The 18,538-nt window shown below is 26.2% G+C and overlaps 1 protein-coding gene across 4 annotated transcripts in view; it reads right to left on the bottom strand.

The window, feature by feature from the left end:
* LOC134827135 (protein winged eye) overlaps nucleotides 1-18,538 on the bottom strand; it is a 364,969-nt gene that overhangs the window by 140,204 nt on the left and 206,227 nt on the right. For all 4 annotated transcript variants that reach the window (XM_063839686.1, XM_063839685.1, XM_063839684.1 and 1 more), the window contains exon 3: nucleotides 10,879-10,929. The gene's annotated coding sequence lies outside the window, so the exon portion shown is untranslated. The remainder of the gene's footprint in view (nucleotides 1-10,878; nucleotides 10,930-18,538) is intronic.

Below are 18,538 nucleotides of genomic sequence, written 5' to 3' on the forward strand. Positions count from 1 at the left end.
GACAGGCACACACAAGATTAGTATCATATTTAAATTTAAAATATAAATACAGCTAGTTTATGTCCTCTTGTCCGAGAGAACAACAACATGGCACTACTAATGTTTTTATTTTTTTTACTGTTACACAATTTTATTTGGTTTTGTTGTTTTTGTGAGGAGTTTCAATTTCGCATTTTTTTATTTTAAAAATTTTAAATTTAATAAAATTTAATTTTTTTGATATTTAAAAAAATATTAAATTTTATTTTTAATATTTATATTATTTTTTTCAATATTTTTAAATATTTTTAAAAATTATTTATTTAGTAATTATTAATTTATTTTTATATTTTATGAAATATTTTTTTCATTTTTTTTTTAATTTTTATTACTTTTTTGTTTCAAATTCATTGAAAATTAAAAAAAAAATGCGAAAAATTTATAAAAAAATATTGATGAATTTTTATAAATAATTCATCGTATTGTTTTGACCCTTCAAAACTCCCTTGATGATCGTAAGTAATTTTTATAGTCGTAAAACTTTTTTTGAAGGGTAAAAAAATTTATGAAAAATATGCGAATATTTTTCAAAACTTCTATTCACAAGAGACTCATTTTCATTGAAAAGTTGAAAAAGAAGGAATTTTTTTTCTCAAAAAATATTGAAAACATTTATTTAAAGTAAACGCCCTCTAACGGAGTTTGTAAAAAGTTTTAGAATTTTTCTTTTTAAACAAATGGACCCGTATACTTCGTTCTACCATTGAAGAATTTTATTTAAAAAATGAAATTAATCTCTAAATTATGCATTTAATTCCATTAAACAAGCAAAATCCTTTTAAAAATGGTAAGTTTTCTTCTAAAATTTTAAATTTTATTTTAAATTTAAAATTTAATTCATTAAATTAAATTTAATTTAATTTAATTTTTATTTTAAAAAAATTTAAAATTTAAAAAAAAAATTTTTTTTCAAATAAAATTAATAATTAAATTTTTAATTTTTTTTTAAATTTTATTAATTAAAAAATTTTTTAAAAAAAAAAATTTTAATAATAATAAATAAATTAAATAAAATTTGTAAAAAATAAAATAATTAGTAAAAAATATAAAAAAAAATTATTTTAAAAAAGTTAAAAAATAATGTAAGAATTTATTAAAAAAAATAATTAATTTAAAATATTATTTTTTTAATTTATTTTTTTCTTTTTGAATCCTTTTAGTAGTATTATTTCTACAAAAAAAATAAAAAAATTTAAATTAAAATATTTCGCACTTTTAAATCCAACGAGAAACGTTAAATTTCTCCATTAAATTACACTCATGTCGTGTGTTGCTCGTTGTTTGTTGCGAAAGAGAGCAAAATAATAATGATAATAAAAAGGTTAAAAATTCATACCCACACGTTCATCCTCAATGTTTAACGCAATTAGATGAAAATATTATGCACGAAAAATACCAAATATTTTGCCTATATCAAGGGCTACAGGTTTGGTCATTGAGTACACACCGGAGTAAATAAAATGAGAATAAATAGGATTGTACATCATTTTACCACAAAAACACCTGTAATATATTAAATTTTTTTGCTGTCCTTTAAATTTTTCGTTTTTTATGAAATTTTCGAAAAACAAACTATTAGTTGACAAAATTTCCCTAAAATAATTTAAATTTTCAACACGACTTTAAATCACTGAATTTTAAAGTACAAAATTTGGTCTACTTTAATACCTTTTTTTTTAAAACGAGACAAAATCAACATTTTTGTTAAATCCCAACGAAGAAAAAAAAAGATGCAAATCATGATTAGCATTAGATCAACTTTAAAAAAGGGTGAATTTTCGCACCAGCGTTGATTTTCCGTTCTTCTAAACAAATATTAATGGAACGTGTTCGGTGATTTAGAAGTCGCAAGGGAGCTACTTTCATTCCCTATTTTTTTTCTCGCTACAAGGATGTTGAACAAAAACCAGGCGTTACTTTGTCACCATCAACGAGCGACATTTTTGGTGAAAAACACGGAAATTGAAAAAAAAAAATGTTCGCAAAAATTTTGTCTGATGCAGGAAAACAACGCCGCATGAATATATTTACCGCTTTTTTGTTTGCGCTAAAATCAGGCATTTAGTGGAAAAATATAATTGAATGAAAAGAAAGAGAATTGATTGAGCAAATATTAAAATAACAGTTCGTTAGATGTGACGTGAGTTTTCCATATATATATATTTTTGCATGCAAAATTTAGTTTCAAGTCGTGCCAAGTTGGCAAATATTAATTTTAAAATATTCAAACAGATTTCGTTCATTTCATGTTTCAGAGAGTAGTTAGAAGCAAGCAGAAATGTTAGAAGGAAGATACCAAAAGATTCACCTTTAATCTTATGAAAATCTTTCGCATAACTTGGGAACGTTTGTAGTTTGCATGCGAAGGAATTTCAAAACAAGAGTCGCAGCAACAAGGGATTCGGACACAGAAACGCATGCATGTTGGCATTTCTAAATTAGAATAAATTTTTGGGATCATCAAGATTGTAATAATGAAATTTATACAAAAGAAATACCAGCCTTCGCTTTTTCTCGTGTATGTGCGTTTTATGCTAATTCAAGCTAATTAACACGAAATAACTTGGCTTTTTAGACATGAAAGGCATATCAAGAGTATTTCTCTCTCTTTTATTATAAAAGGGACACGCAAAAAAATTAACAATTTTAATGAAAATTTACATGAAATATGGCGGAGGCATCTCTTGTTATTCGGAAACAATTTCAGTAATTTATGGATTTTTATAAAGGTAATTTTTTGTTTTGGATCATAAAAAGATCTAAATCTCGTTTCTTTTCATGAAGATTAACGAAAAATTATGGCGCGATGTTGTTAGATTCACGGACATGATAAAAAGTCGTCTTTAGTGCGAAAATTTCAATGACGATGATTGTGAAGAGTTCATGTTTCGCAACTCAAAGTACATATCAACGAGAAGCTTGCGAGGTAAGTATTTTCTTATAAATTTTCATAAGCCTGATGAAGTTTTTTTTCAGATGTTTAATGAAGTCCAAAAGTGAAATTGCAAGGTACAAGTGCAAAAAATTTAAGAAAAATATTTTATCGACTAATTTCTGAAAGGCTGAAATGGATTGAAAACAAAATTCATCAGACGAAAGTCTAAGAACACAAACTGTTTCAATGAAAAGTGTATGAATAAGAAAGCTGACGTTGACAGTGCTCCTGAGATATTTTTTTGAATAACAATATGGAATCTGATTAGAAATGCCTTCTACTGACATTAATGAGACTCAGCATGAACTTAAACTCATCGTGGAAACAAAAAGTTAGACAGTCGTTATAAAAAATTTAAACTGGAAACATTTACGACCATAAGAGATCTTTCTAATCTTTCAATTTGCTGTTAAACGAAAATTCAAATTTTACTTGCAAAAATATTTTTTTTATAATATGACCTTCCTTTTGATTTTATTTTTACTCATATAAATTTCATCGTTCATCATTATTTTACTCTTATTTTTTAATTACCTGTTTTGTGGTAAACAGTTTTTTTAAGAAAGGAAGTTCAACTAAGTTAAATTAAACTTATAAATAATTTTATGAGAAATTTTTGCTAAATATGTTTTAAGTCATTTAAATAACCAACAAGAGATTACGAGCTCAATACATGATGTTTCTCATTACACATGTGATATCGCAAAATATTTTTGTTTGCGAAACACAAACTTTTCACAATTTTAGTTCTATTTTGCAACACGCACACACTTGTTAACTGTCGTCGTCGACCAAAAACCAAAAACAGATGCGTACCACAGTAAAAACTCATTTCGTTGCATAAATGAAGATAACACTCTTACAAAATACGTACAAAACGATATATAATTACATTATTCCCATCGTCGTCGTCGTCGGTCGAGTACAAAACTTTCGAGCGAAAATATTTGTACAGATGCCTTGTTAAGATCCGCTCTCTCGCAACTCGGCTTGACACCAAACAAGACCAAAAACACATAAAATAATAATATAATAAGAGAATAACAAACCGACACTACACACAAATTTTAAATTAAAGTCGTCGCTCTAACACATTCGGGTTTCTTCAGTGAAAAAAAAATATATTTTATAAAACTAATGATATATAGAAGAAAGAAGTGTTATGGTGTTAAATTAATGTGATTGCAGATAATGATAGGGCAAAGACCAAAATTTAAATGATACACAACAGCGGAATATTTAACAAAAATAACAACAACATCACCAATGGCAATCATGATACTCTCGCTTTTTCTTCCATTTGACTTCTTGATGGTATGTAGTAGTAGCAGCTCCGAACAAAATAAGTAATCATGAGGCACACAATCGATACATTATTATCCATTAAAATGCAACGAAACAGATACAAAGTTAATTTATTGAGAAATGGGCGTAAATTAAAACGAATGCAAGTATTAAATTGGTGTCGGGCCCGATGAATCAAATTGGAGTTGCGTTATTAATGATTTTAAAATGTTATTTTATTTTTATGGGAAAATTGATGTCTCAAGTTTTTTAAATGATTTAAAAATTTTTTTTAAAATATATTAAAAAATGAGAATTTACTCGAAATTTTAAAAAAATTATTCAGAAAAATTTTTTAAAAATTAAAAAAAATCTTAAATTAAAAAAAAATGTTTTTAAATAATTTAAAATATGTAATTTTAGGAATTTTTGAAAATTAAATTAAATTAAAAAAAAAAATTTTTTTTTAATAAAAATTTACTGGATTTTTTTTTAATTATTTATAAATCATTTTAGTATAATTTTTTATATTAATAAATTTTTATTTTTTTATTTATTAAATTAAAAATAAAAAAAAATAATTAAATTAAAATTGAAAAAAATTAAATATTAATAATTATAACATATAATAATTTTTATAATTATTTAAAACTTTTTATTATTTTTAAATTAAAAATTATTTTAAAAAATATTTTTTTTAATTGACTTTAAAATAAATTGTTTTTTTTTATAATTTTTTTAATTAAATATTTTTTATTTATTTATTAAATTAAAAAAAAAAATAAAATAGGAAAAAAAAATAAATAATAATAATTTTGATAATTATTTTTTAAATTAAATTAAATTTAAAATAAATTAAAATTTTTTTAAAAAAATATATTTTTTTTTAAATTCCTTAAAGATAAAATTCAGCTAAATTTATTTCATTGAAAGATAATTCCAAAAATAATCCCAAAATTTACATTAAATTTTCCGCACAACACAAACATCGTTAAGTATCCTTAATCATCAACGAAATTCATGCTTTTGACACGTTCACTTGAAACGCATTCGCATCATTCTCAAACAATCCACAAATTATATTCGTCATAAAAATAAAATCTCAATTGTCCGAAATCGAGAACAATTCGACCAAATCTTCTGTTCAAACACGGCGTCATATCATCAGCGGAAAAGGAATTTGTCCGTTACAGATATCTCTGTTTCTCTTTAAAGCGCATCGTGTGACAAAAACATCACCCACAAGACCCATCTTTCTCTCGCTGTGCGATAAACTTTCGAATTATATAATAAAATTTGTGTTTGAAAAGAGAACTGGATGGACGTGTTCATTGTCCAAACAATTCAATTGAAGCGCTCTGCTTGGGATCGGCACAAAAGTAAAAAGTAAACAAAAGACATTTTCATGGAAAATTTTTAACTACCAGCTTTGTTTGGAACGAACGAACGAACGAGAGAGTGGTTTCGACTAAAATCTCTTTATTTGAACATCGTTGAAGCCCTGTTTGTTTTTTAGTCGCATCTATGTTCGCACGAATTATTATTACTCAAACAAACAAGTTGACATTTTTTCGTGTGTAAAAATGGAATCTGCGGACAAAAAATTTGTTTAATTGTATTATAAAACGTTGTAAAGTTGGTTGGTTAGGTTTCTCGGGAAAATGCAAAAAAATTATAGACAAAGCTTACTTCCGACTTCCTCATTGGTGTTCCGTACAGCTTCCGCAAGGTTTTCAAAGGCACCTGAGCTCATAGCATTGTAACCACAACAAAGAGATGGCTATCTAACATGGCCTGCGTTTTTTTTTAAATACGATTCAGATAATTTTTTTTTGTGGTAAAGTCGACGAGTGAACGATGATGATAATGGCTCATAAAAAGGAAGGAATATATCACCCACAGCTACCACGTTCACATTTCGTGCGTGAGTTTGTTTGTTTTTTCTATTATTTTTATTACGTGAGTTAGAGTGTTTCCGCATTTTATACGAAAGGATTACCTCCAACGAGCACGGACACAAAAGTTTAATTTTATTTATGTAACAGATAAAAAAATTAATGCCTTTCTTATTCCCAAAACTCCTCTTAGAACGATAGAGAAAAAAAATTAAATAAAAAAATAAAAACAAAAATAACTCTATATTAAAAAGTTTGTTTATATTTAGTAGTACTTTGTATTAAAAAAAGAGGAAGTTAAAAAAATTCATAATAATAATAATAAAAAGGTCTCTTCTATCTTTATTACAATTTTTTTTCATATCCAAGTCAGTTCAGTATCTGCCAAAACAATCTTTATTATATTATTTTTTTATATTGTTTCATTTTTTTTCGAGATCCGCGTGCATTCAAACATAACCTCAAACTTTTTTTTTTGCATAAAAAAAGTATTTTTGTATTAAAAGAGATGCGTCTCATGGTCTTCATTCCATTATGTTCATTATATCGCATGTGACATAGCATTCTCGTTTACGTCTATCAACTGCGGGTATCTAGACAAAAACGAAAAATTTGCATAAGCTGCACGGTTGTTGTTCAAAAATTTAAATTGAGAAATGGACTTAAGGTTGATTGATTACATGCTGCTCATGTATCGCATATATAAAGAGAGATAGAGGCATGGCATTGAATTGAATAAGTTAGCTGTAATCGATGAATGTTAGACGTTTTTGTTAGATGGGAGCGGTTGGAATAAATGGACAAATGGATTTTTCGGTACATACAACAAAATGTTCTTGGGGTTTTAAAATTTATGGGTTTTGGAGAAGAAAAAGGTCACGTGGGTTAATGTTGAATGTTCGAGAGAAGCTATGGCGTTCCTGATGGCGTCATATATCTAAAGAGTTGGATTAGAAAGTTTTGAATTTCTATCCTTTTTCAATTCTTAGAATGGGAATGAAAACAATAGAAGGTAAGTTGATGATACTTGAAGCTTCACGAACAGCGCCATCTATAATTTACGGGAGACGCTTCGATTTCTATGGATTCAAAAGACAAGATTTTAACCCTTTGAGAGATTAAATTAACCTTGAAGAGGTTAAAAAACTGACTCACGATGTGAATTTAGACAAAAATGGCTTTGACACAGTTTTTGACACAGTTTTTTTGCTCTTGAATTAGTTTTTAAAACAAAACTATGTCAAAGAAAATTTTTTTTTCAGTTTCAATTTTTTGGCAGTTTTGAGTTATAAAATGATTAAAAATGATAAATTAGAGCCCTCTGATAAATTTTTATCCATTTGGAGCAAGATTTGACAAAAATGGCTTTGACACAGTTTTTGACACAGTTTTTTTGCTCTTGATTTAGTTTTCAAAACAAAACTATGTCAAAGAAAAATTTTTTTTTTAGTTTCAATTTTTTGGCAGTTTTGAGTTAAAAATGATTAAAAATGATAAATTAAAGCCCTTTGACAAATTTTTATCCATTTGGAGCAAGATTTGACAAAAAAAAAAAATTAAGCCCTCTGAAAAATTTGACACAGTTTTTGACACAGTTTTTTTGCTCTTGATTTAGTTTTTAAAACAAAACTATGTCAAAGAAAAAATTTTTTTTCAGTTTCAATTTTTTGGCAGTTTTGAGTTATAAAATGATTAAAAATGATAAATTAGAGCCCTCTGACAAATTTTTATCCATTTGGAGCAAGATTTGACAAAAATGGCTTTGACACAGTTTTTGACACAGTTTTTTTGCTCTTGATTTAGTTTTCAAAACAAAACTATGTCAAAGAAAAAATTTTTTTTCAGTTTCAATTTTTTGGCAGTTTTGAGTTATAAAATGATTAAAAATGATAAATTAGAGCCCTCTGACAAATTTTTATCCATTTGGAGCAAGATTTGACAAAAATGGCTTTGACACAGTTTTTGACACAACAAAACTATGTTTTTTTTTTTTCTCAATTGATTTAGTTTTTGGAGCAAAACAAAACTATGTCAAGTTTTTAAAACAAAACTATAATAAAATTTTTTTTTTCAGTTTCAATTTTTTGGCAGTTTTGAGTTATAAAATGATTAAAAATGATAAATTAGAGCCCTCTGACAAATTTTTATCCATTTGGAGCAAGATTTGACAAAAATGGCTTTGACACAGTTTTTGACACAGTTTTTTTGCTCTTGATTTAGTTTTCAAAACAAAACTATGTCAAAGAAAAAATTTTTTTTCAGTTTCAATTTTTTGGCAGTTTTGAGTTGCAAAATGATTAAAAATGATAAATTAGAGCCCTCTGATAAATTTTTATCCATTTGGAGCAAGATTTGGCTTTGACACAGTTTTTGATTTAGTTTTCAAAACAAAACTATGTCAAAGAAAAAATTTTTTTTTCAGTTTCAATTTTTTGGCAGTTTTGAGTTATAAAATGATTAAAAATGATAAACTAGAGTCCTCTGACAAATTTTTATCCATTTGGAGCAAGATTTGACAAAAATGGCTTTGACACAGTTTTTGACACAGTTTTTTTGCTCTTGATTTAGTTTTTAAAACAAAACTATGTCAAAGAAAAAATTTTTTTTCAGTTTCAATTTTTTGGCAGTTTTGAGTTATAAAATGATTAAAAATGATAAATTAGAGCCCTCTGATAAATTTTTATCCATTTGGAGCAAGATTTGACAAAAATTGCTTTGACACAGTTTTTGACACAGTTTTTTTTTTGCTCTTGATTTAGTTTTTAAAACAAAACTATGTCAAAGAAAAATTTTTTTTCAGTTTCAATTTTTTGGCAGTTTTGAGTTATAAAATGATTAAAAATGATAAATTAGAGCCCTCTGACAAATTTTTATCCATTTGGAGCAAGATTTGACAAAAATGGCTTTGACACAGTTTTTGACACAGTTTTTTTGCTCTTGATTTAGTTTTCAAAACAAAACTATGTCAAAGAAAAATTTTTTTTTCAGTTTCAATTTTTTGGCAGTTTTGAGTTATAAAATGATTAAAAATGATAAATTAGAGCCCTCTGATAAATTTTTATCCATTTGGAGCAAGATTTGACAAAAATGGCTTTGACACAGTTTTTGACACAGTTTTTTTGCTCTTGATTTAGTTTTCAAAACAAAACTATGTCAAAGAAAAAATTTTTTTTCAGTTTCAATTTTTTGGCAGTTTTGAGTTATAAAATGATTAAAAATGATAAATTAGAGCCCTCTGACAAATTTTTATCCATTTGGAGCAAAATTTGAAAAAATGGCTTTGACACAGTTTTTGACACAGTTTTTTTGCTCTTGATTTAGTTTTCAAAACAAAACTATGTCAAAGAAAAAATTTTTTTTCAGTTTCAATTTTTTGGCAGTTTTGAGTTATAAAATGATTAAAAATGATAAATTAGAGCCCTCTGACAAATTTTTATCCATTTGGAGCAAGATTTGACAAAAATGGCTTTGACACAGTTTTTGACACAGTTTTTTTGCTCTTGATTTAGTTTTCAAAACAAAACTATGTCAAGGGAAAATTTTTTTTTCAGTTTCAATTTTTTGGCAGTTTTGAGTTATAAAATGATTAAAAATGATAAATTAGAGCCCTCTGACAAATTTTTATCCATTTGGAGCAAGATTTGACAAAAATGGCTTTGACACAGTTTTTGACACAGTTTTTTTGTTTTTAGTTTTCAAATCAAAACTATGTCAAGGGAAAATTTTTTTTTCAGTTTCAATTTTTTGGCAGTTTTGAGTTATAAAATGATTAAAAATGATAAATTAGAGCCCTCTGACAAATTTTTATCCATTTGGAGCAAGATTTGACAAAAATGGCTTTGACACAGTCAAAACTACCATAGAGAAGAACTCAATGCCTTCAGAGGTTCTTCTCTTTTCTCATGACTTTCTTTAAAAATTAGGTTCGGAAACCGTTTGTCTTATCATTTGCAAAGAAAGTCATGAGAAAAGAGAAAAACTTCGAAGAAAAAGGCATTGAGCTCTTCTATATGGATTAAAAAGGCATGAGTTTTTTTGAGGTTTAAATTCACATCGTGAGTCAGTTTTTTAACCTCTTCAAGGTTCATTTAATCTCTCAAAAGATTTGAAATCTTGTCTTTCGAATCCATAGAGTTCAAAAGATGAGTTTTCAAACTCTCAAATGAAACTCTGACTCCATCACTGCTCAAAAACGATCCTATCTAAGACTTCCCAGACGTTAATTTAATTTTCATCGAGGGAACCAAACAGTTGTTGTCCATATACATAATCTTCGTCGGATTTAAAATCTATGAATAAATTCAACTCTTCCACGCCGCACCATTCAAGACGGATAATGAATCACTGAATGTCATAGGATGTCCAAAGACTCTTTTCAAAGCAAAAACTCTCATCTTCAACAGAGACACTCTATCTATCTCTCCCATCCATTTATTCAAACAAGACTCTCTGCCTAAAATGCAGAACCAATACAGTCAAGAGAATGATTGACAAGGAACTTTTGTCGGTCTGTTTAAATAATAATGATGATGTAAGAGGTTACATGACGACGACCATAGAAAAGATGATTGATGGATGTTGCATGAAGTGTACAAACTTTTTTTTTTGCGCATCTAAAAAGGGCGGCAGATGCCAGTGTGAGGTCGATGTTGTCTCATTACCGTAAATGACGGTGATTTACGAAGGATTTTACATAGATTTACGTTCCATTTCGCATTAAATTACCTTGGCGTGTCCGTATTAAAGTACCAGCGACGTGAAAAACTGCATCTGAATCTGAAACGAGAAGAGAAAAATGGAAAATTACTCTCACAAGTATCATTAAAACCCGTTTTCAAACGCATAGAAAATGTTTAAATTTAAATAAAAATAATTAAAGTTAAATTAAAAAGTTACTTTCTGCTTGGTACTGTACTATGTTGCATGTCGTTTACGCCTTTTTAATGTAAAATATTAATACATTTTATTTTTTTAATTACAAAATTATCATCGTATGAAATTTCATTCATGTTTTCTATCCACGCGCAACAAACTTGCAGCACACAAGACGCTAAAAAATCATCATCAATATCAGTCTCCCGTTCGTTCGTTCATTCGCTCAAGCAACATAACATGCATATAATTTAATTTCCTTTTCTAATTAATACGTGTGCGTGCGATGTGTATGAAAATAAAATGATTTTCCATTTTCTACTACGACTCCCATTTCATTCACGTTTGAGAGCCCATAGCGTCTCGTACAGCGAAATAGTTTAAATAGATTACGGTGCTTGTCTATGTTTTCGATGATGATGACACGTTGGAGTATAATATATAGACAGGCGATGTACATATAGAAATTTGTAATTTTTTTTAAATATAGTAATTCAAATTCTTGCCATGCTATTATTTTAACATTGATAATTCATAGACAACCGCGCGTGTAGAGCGACGCAGAACATAACTGAAAAAAAAAACATAATTTTATTATAAAAGTTTTGTTGCTGATGCGTGCAGTTTTTCATCAACATCATCATTGCGTGCGGGTTTTACTTTTTTTTTGCTGCTGCTAGTATTCGGTGTGTTGCATATTTCTCTGAATGATAGTTTAAAGTAATGAAATGTGCGAATTACGGGATTTGATGGGAGTTTCGCATGGTATCAGGTTTATTGTTATTAAAGTTTTTAATTAACACAATTTAATTAATTTTTTTAAATGACATAAATTTTAAATTTAAAAATTTTGATCTAAATTTTTAAAAGATTTGTATTAAATTTTAAATATTTCAAATTATTTTTATTTTTTGATTAATTAATTTAAAAAACTGATACATTTTTATTTTAAATGACAAAAAAAAAATAAAATTAAACAAAGTCGAAAATCAATTTTTTGAAAAGAAGAAAAATATTAAAACATTTTTTTTTTGAAAAAATAATATAAATTACAAAATTTTTTAAAAAAATTTTTTTTTTAATTTTTTTTTTTTTTTTCATTTTATTATTTTTTTTTTTTTTAAATTTTGAAAAATATGTATGTTTATTTTTAAATAATTAATTATTTTTTTATATTTAGAAAATCCAAATAATTAAAGTATTTTAAATTTTTTTTTTCGTTTAATTAAACATTTTTGAAAATTTTTTTGGGTATATTTTCATGATTTCATAAGGTAAAATTTTTGCTAAATTTTTGAATTTTTTCACTTTATTTTTTTTTAATCAGAAAAATTTAGGTTTTGTTTTTTAAAATTCTTTAATATCTCTTGAGTTTTTCTAAATGACATTTAATAATTTTAATTTAATTTTTTTAAAGGATTTGTATTAAATCTTATATATTTCAAATTGTTTTAATTTTTCGATTAAAAATTTAAAAAGCTGATATACCTTCATATTTTTATTGTAAATGACAAAAAAAAATTAAAATGAAAAAAAGTTGAATATCAAGATTTTGAAAAGAAGAAAAATTTTAAAATGAAAAAAAAAATTTTAAGAAAATAATATTTAGAAATTAAAATTTTTTTTTTATTTAAAAATATATTTTTTAAATTTTTTTTCATTTAAAAAAATTGTTTCAATTTTTTTCTTATTTTTAAAACTTGTGTTTTTATTTTTTAAAAATTTTTCTTCTTTTAAATAATTAACTATTTTTTTTGTTTAAAAAAATCAAATATTTAAAGTATTTTAAACTTTTTCGTTAAATTCAACATTATTTATTGCATTTTTTGTTAAAATGAGTCATTCAATTCATTGTCCCATATTTCTTTTGTTCCTTAAATTTTATTTATCTCTTCTGTTTTTTTTATTAAATTTTTTTACGTTAAATTTATTTTGAATTAATATTAATTTTTTTAATTAAAATTTTAATAAATACTTTTTTAAATAAACCTGTAAGATTTGTTTGATTAATGAAGTTAAAAAATCTCTCGTTTACTTACCCGATAATGACTAACGAACTTATACTAATCTAGCATTGCGAATCAAATTAGATTCAGTAGTGATAGCTTTATGTTTTATTTTTTTGCACAACATTGCATGCCTTGAATATGAATATATAAATTATGTTAGACTAGCTTGTTCAACCGTTCTTTCCTATTCAATGTAAAAAAAAACATCTACTACTACTACAGCAGCTCCCATGCACCCTCCTCTGTTATTTATGGGAAACGACGATATTTTGATTGACATTTTTCACAAAATACAAAAAAAAAAACGCTCGCTACTACTTCTACAATATTGCATGCATGTCTTTCTCTCTTCCCAAAAAAAAAAAAAAAAAAAAAAAAAAATAGAAAAAAAAAATTCTCACAAATGTTACGACGATTCCGGCACGGCATCAGCAGTGTCTAAAATAAATTTTTAAATTGGAGTTCTGACAACTCTAATCAAATCGTACCTATATGCTGATGTTTGTTGTGATGTTTGCCAACGTTAGAAAACCAGGGCAAATGTGTCAGAATGATGTCATCGTACCTCGGCTACATGAACGCGTTCGTGGGCGCAGATCGCATGATTGTAGGACAAACGAAGGAAATTGCCTGGTTTAAACTTGTCAAAAAATGTACGTCAATATTTTTTCAATTACAGCGGGATTTATCAAAGAACCAGGCAACACATTTTTTTTTCTCTTTTTTTTTCGCCTGTGACCAAATCAATATTTGAATGCAAATTTTTTTGTCAATCGATTTTTTTTTTTGAATTTATCATTTTTGGCACGGAACCTTTCCAATTCAAAAAATAAATAAAAATGTTGGTCACATTTCATTAACATCATAAAATAATGTAGTGAATGGACATCAATCCAGTAGCAGAGTCGCGTGTTGTATATGATTCTCCCGTAAAAAAAAAGTAGCAACTCTCATAAATAACCAAGAAGAATGAAGAAAAAAAAAAGAAATCAAGACATATGAACACGATTCGCCCGTTAATCATATATATGGACCGATAACGATTATAAATAATAAACAATAGAGGTTTCATCATCGTCGACGAACGAACGATGCATCGTAACGCATTTACATATCAAGAATTTATAATGAGGCGCTCTTTTGTCTTTTCTTTTATGAAATTCTTCTTTCTTTGAAAGTTTTATTTAAAAAAAATGAATATGAATATTTTTGAATAGAAATAGTTTATTTTTTGTGATGTTTAATAAATAATAATTTTTTGACGGCACGTGAAATAAATCATTACTTTGGCATACGACAACAGCCATTCTCGCACTTTACATATTAAACAGTAAATTTATTCGACTTTATTAAATTATTGAATGCTTAAACATTATTTATTGTATCTTGCCGATAATATACTTGCTGGAGCATACAAAATCTTGTTCTGATTTTTTTTTCGTTATTGTTGTTTATTTAAAATGCATCAGTTGACCAAAGAGTGAATTCATGTAAATTGAAACTTTTTGTGAGTTATATGAGAATTTTTTTAAAAAATCGTATGGGAATTTTTTAAGCATTAGGTCACCTTATAATGATAAAAAAATTCTCCATAGAAGTCTCATTTAAGTTTTTTTTCTGTTCTCACTTCACAGTGTTTGCAATCGACCATTGTCTGGTTGATCAATATCTTTTGTTGAATAATGTTGAGTTTTTTATGTCGTTGAAAGTGTAGCCATATATCACTAACTAACTGATTGTAAGAAATATTTAAGTGTTTTTGATAAAATATTTATATAGCTTTAAGGCTCTTGAAAATTTTAAATTTAATTTTTTTATATAATTAAAATTTAAATTTAAAAATTTTTATATTTAATTAATTTTAATTTTTTAATTTAATTATTTTTTAAAAAAAATAAATTAATTATTTAATTTTTAATAATTAATTAAAATTAAATTATATTTTTTAAATTCAAATTAAATTTTTTAATAAAATTAATTTTTTAAAATAAAAAAAAAATTTTTTTTTTTAAAATATTTAGATTTTTTTTTTTATTTTATTTATGACCAAATTTTTTATTTTTTTTAGAAAATATTCTATATTATTATGTAATGTATTTAAAATTAAATATTTTTTTGAAGGAATTTTATTTTAAATTTGAATTAACTGTATTTTTTAAATAAAATATTTGAAAAAAAAATTTTTTTTAAAATTAAATAAATAAATTTTATTTTAAAATTATTTTATTTTTATTTTATTTTTTTCAAAATTATTAAAAAAGAATGAGCTTCGAAAATTCCATTAATCTTCATTTTAGGTATTTTTAAATAACTTTTTATTAAAAAATAAATTTAAAAAAATAAAATAATTTTTTCAATTTTAAATTATTTTATTTTTTAATTTATTTTAATTTTAAATTAAATAATTTTTTAAATTAAATAAAAAAAAATTAAAAAATTTTTAAATTTAATTTTTTAAATTTAAATTATTTTTGATTAAAATTATTTTATTATTAAAAATAATTAAAAATTAATTAATAAAAATTAAAATAAATTTTAAATAAAATATTAAATTAATTTTTAAAAAATAAATTTAAAAATTTGATAAGAAAGATATTAATTTACTTTTATAAACATTTTTAACTTAACAAATTGAAATTTAATTTATTTTTGGATTTTTTTATTTTAAATAAAAAAAAAACAAAAAGTAAGTGTTGAAATTTTCAACTAAAAAAACTCACAAGTTGCTTCTATTCCTTTTTGCAATGCAGTTTAAACAAGCGAACAAAATGAATCCAAATTGAACAGTACGGAAAATTTATTACATTGATCAATATTCGATAAAAAACGGAATATTTCAAATTCCATCTGGACAGGAAAGGGATTTCTTCGTTCGAATACAAGCGTCGACTGGATAGCTGAATGGCAAGGCATCGAGAGGATAAAATGTTACGAATGTTTAATTAGTTTCGTTTGGAATGCTTCCTATTTTCTTCACATACATTCACGTTCCATAGGTCGTCCAATTTAAATGCAAAAACAACAACTACTATGAAATACTAATAAGAACGACACTCCGCACAAAGTCAATTTTGATGAAAATATGCAAAGCATCTGGCTTTAAAGTAAAGTAAAGGTATTAAAAAGGTACAAGGTAAGAGTTTGGACCCGTTGTTTCTTTAAATTTTTGCTCGAAGAAAACAACAATCACAGTGTTTTTGCACCGTTAGAGGGATTAACAATGCGTTTCAAATGAATTTTGTCGTCTTTTGATCATCTTGCCTTTACGGAGAAAAACAACAACAAGGAAAAAAATGAAATTTAATGAATACACAACGGAAAGAAGTTAATATGTCACATTGCCCTCCTGTTGAATATCATTAAATTCCGTCTTATGAATATCACGATGGGATTATATAACGTTGCCTTGCTACAAATCATGCTTCCGCTCTTCTTAATTTCGTTCTGTCAGCCTATTTGTACAACTTACGATACTTTTTTTTTGTGTGCGGTGCGGAATGAAATATAATAAGACGATGTTCAAGAAGAAAAGATGATATTTTACCTAGATAGTTTTTTTCTTCTTGTTCTCCTTCTGTATGCGAGGAACGTTCGTCGTCGTCATTCGTTATGTCTTAAGCCCCGGTCTTAAGACGAGATATCATAAAAACGAATGCTGTATGAAAATGGACTGAAACAAGAAACCTTTTTGCATTAATTACTTCTTTTTCTTCATCATCTTTCTCCTGTAGCATAGAGGTTGGAAAGGTACAAAAGTTTTTCCGAGACTTTGAAGCAAAAACAGAACAAAAAATTGAAATCAGAAATCATAATCACAAATAATGTGGCCTTATATTAACTCCGGTAGTTGTAGTTTTGTGTTCGGATCTGCCCTGTGGATTGAAAATAGGTAAGTTTTACTCTTTTAAGAACTAAACTTAACTCCTTGAAGATGTCGATTCTCTAATTGGTAAGTATTTGTCAAAAAATCTACTTCAAAGTTTTTTTTTTAATTTATTTTTTTTTTGATTTCTTTCCAACAGGTAAAAAAATAACACATAAAGTCCAATCAAAAGAAAATTTAAACATAAAAATTAATTAGAGGTAATCCAACTGAACTATCTTAAACTTGAAACTCATCTCTAACAGAAGGTATAAAGATGATACAGTCACATATCGACTATTGTAGTAGCATTATGTCCTATAGATGAGATTAAGAAGAAGTTATATAAGATCTCGAGACTATTTACTTGAAAGTTTGCACTTGAGGTTCAAAGTCTTAAGCTTTGCCATATTCAATAAATTTTAACTGATTCACAGAACACGGATGCTTCTGAACCATCAACTTCTTCTGAACCACAGATTTTCAGGATACATTTTTGGATTTCGTATTGCTTGGAATAACGCTAAAAGTTTAATTTTACTTTTCATAAGTATCAAGCAAGAGGATTCAAAGTTCTCAGAAGGTCCTAAATCGAATGATCAATTTGACCTTGTTTGACCTTGAAGGATTTTTTTTTAATTTCTTAAAGATGTTACTTTAGTTTTTCGCCTTAGATCTAAGACTTGAATAGCTTTTCCAATTTCCATAATGAGTAAACTTCAGATTCAATCGCATACAACTCATTTAACGAAGTACAGGCCCATAAATTACAAAGAGAAAGTTTTGAATCTTAACTTTACTCATTAAGAAAATTGGAAAAGTTATTCAAGTCTTAGATCTAAGGCGAAAGACTAAAATAACATTTTTAAGATCTTGAAAATTCAAAAAAAAAATCTTGAAGGTCAAACAAGGTCAAATTAGTCTTTCGACATGTTAAATTCACCTCTTTTCAACCCATAGAGCTTTAAAGAAAAGCTAAGGAGAATATTAAAGAACAACAAAAAAATGGTAAGCTTAAGAAGGAAGATGAAAAATAAGAGAAAATTAAACCAATAAGGCAAATATTATTTTACTCGTCTCTTTGTTCATATTCCCATCGTCTTGGTTATAGTTATGAGAAATGAAATACCGTCTCATATTGGACTGGTTTCATTAACATCAGTTTTAATTTTCTTCTTATTCCCCCTCACACTACCGCTCTTGTTAAGGCTACTACCGTTGGTTGTATCAAAAAATAATAATTTATTTTGCACGGAAGATGTTGAGATGTTGTCAGCAAGCAGGTTAAGCAGTTGTCATCGTCGGCATTTTAATTGTCGAGTAAGCAAAGTGGAAAATTGTTTGACATTTCTGGAAAAGTGAGCACAAAAATGAATAATAAAACGCGTTGTTGCTTCACTTGAAACGAATCATCATAATTTTTCGCATAAAAACCATTAATTAATGTTTATTTTGCCAACGCGGATAAATCAACGAAAAAGACGAAGGTTAAAGAAAAACAGCGAAATGTTGTTTGATTAATCGGAAAAAGCGATAAAAGCAGGAGAAAAGTTGAGTTAAGTGGACTCTCATGCAGAAAAAAAGGAAAAGGCACGTGAGATAAAGAAGAAAAAAAAAACAAACACGACGTAGAATCTTTTTT

Source organism: Culicoides brevitarsis, chromosome 1 (genome assembly GCF_036172545.1).
Source record: "Culicoides brevitarsis isolate CSIRO-B50_1 chromosome 1, AGI_CSIRO_Cbre_v1, whole genome shotgun sequence".
Taxonomy (NCBI): domain Eukaryota; kingdom Metazoa; phylum Arthropoda; class Insecta; order Diptera; family Ceratopogonidae; genus Culicoides; species Culicoides brevitarsis.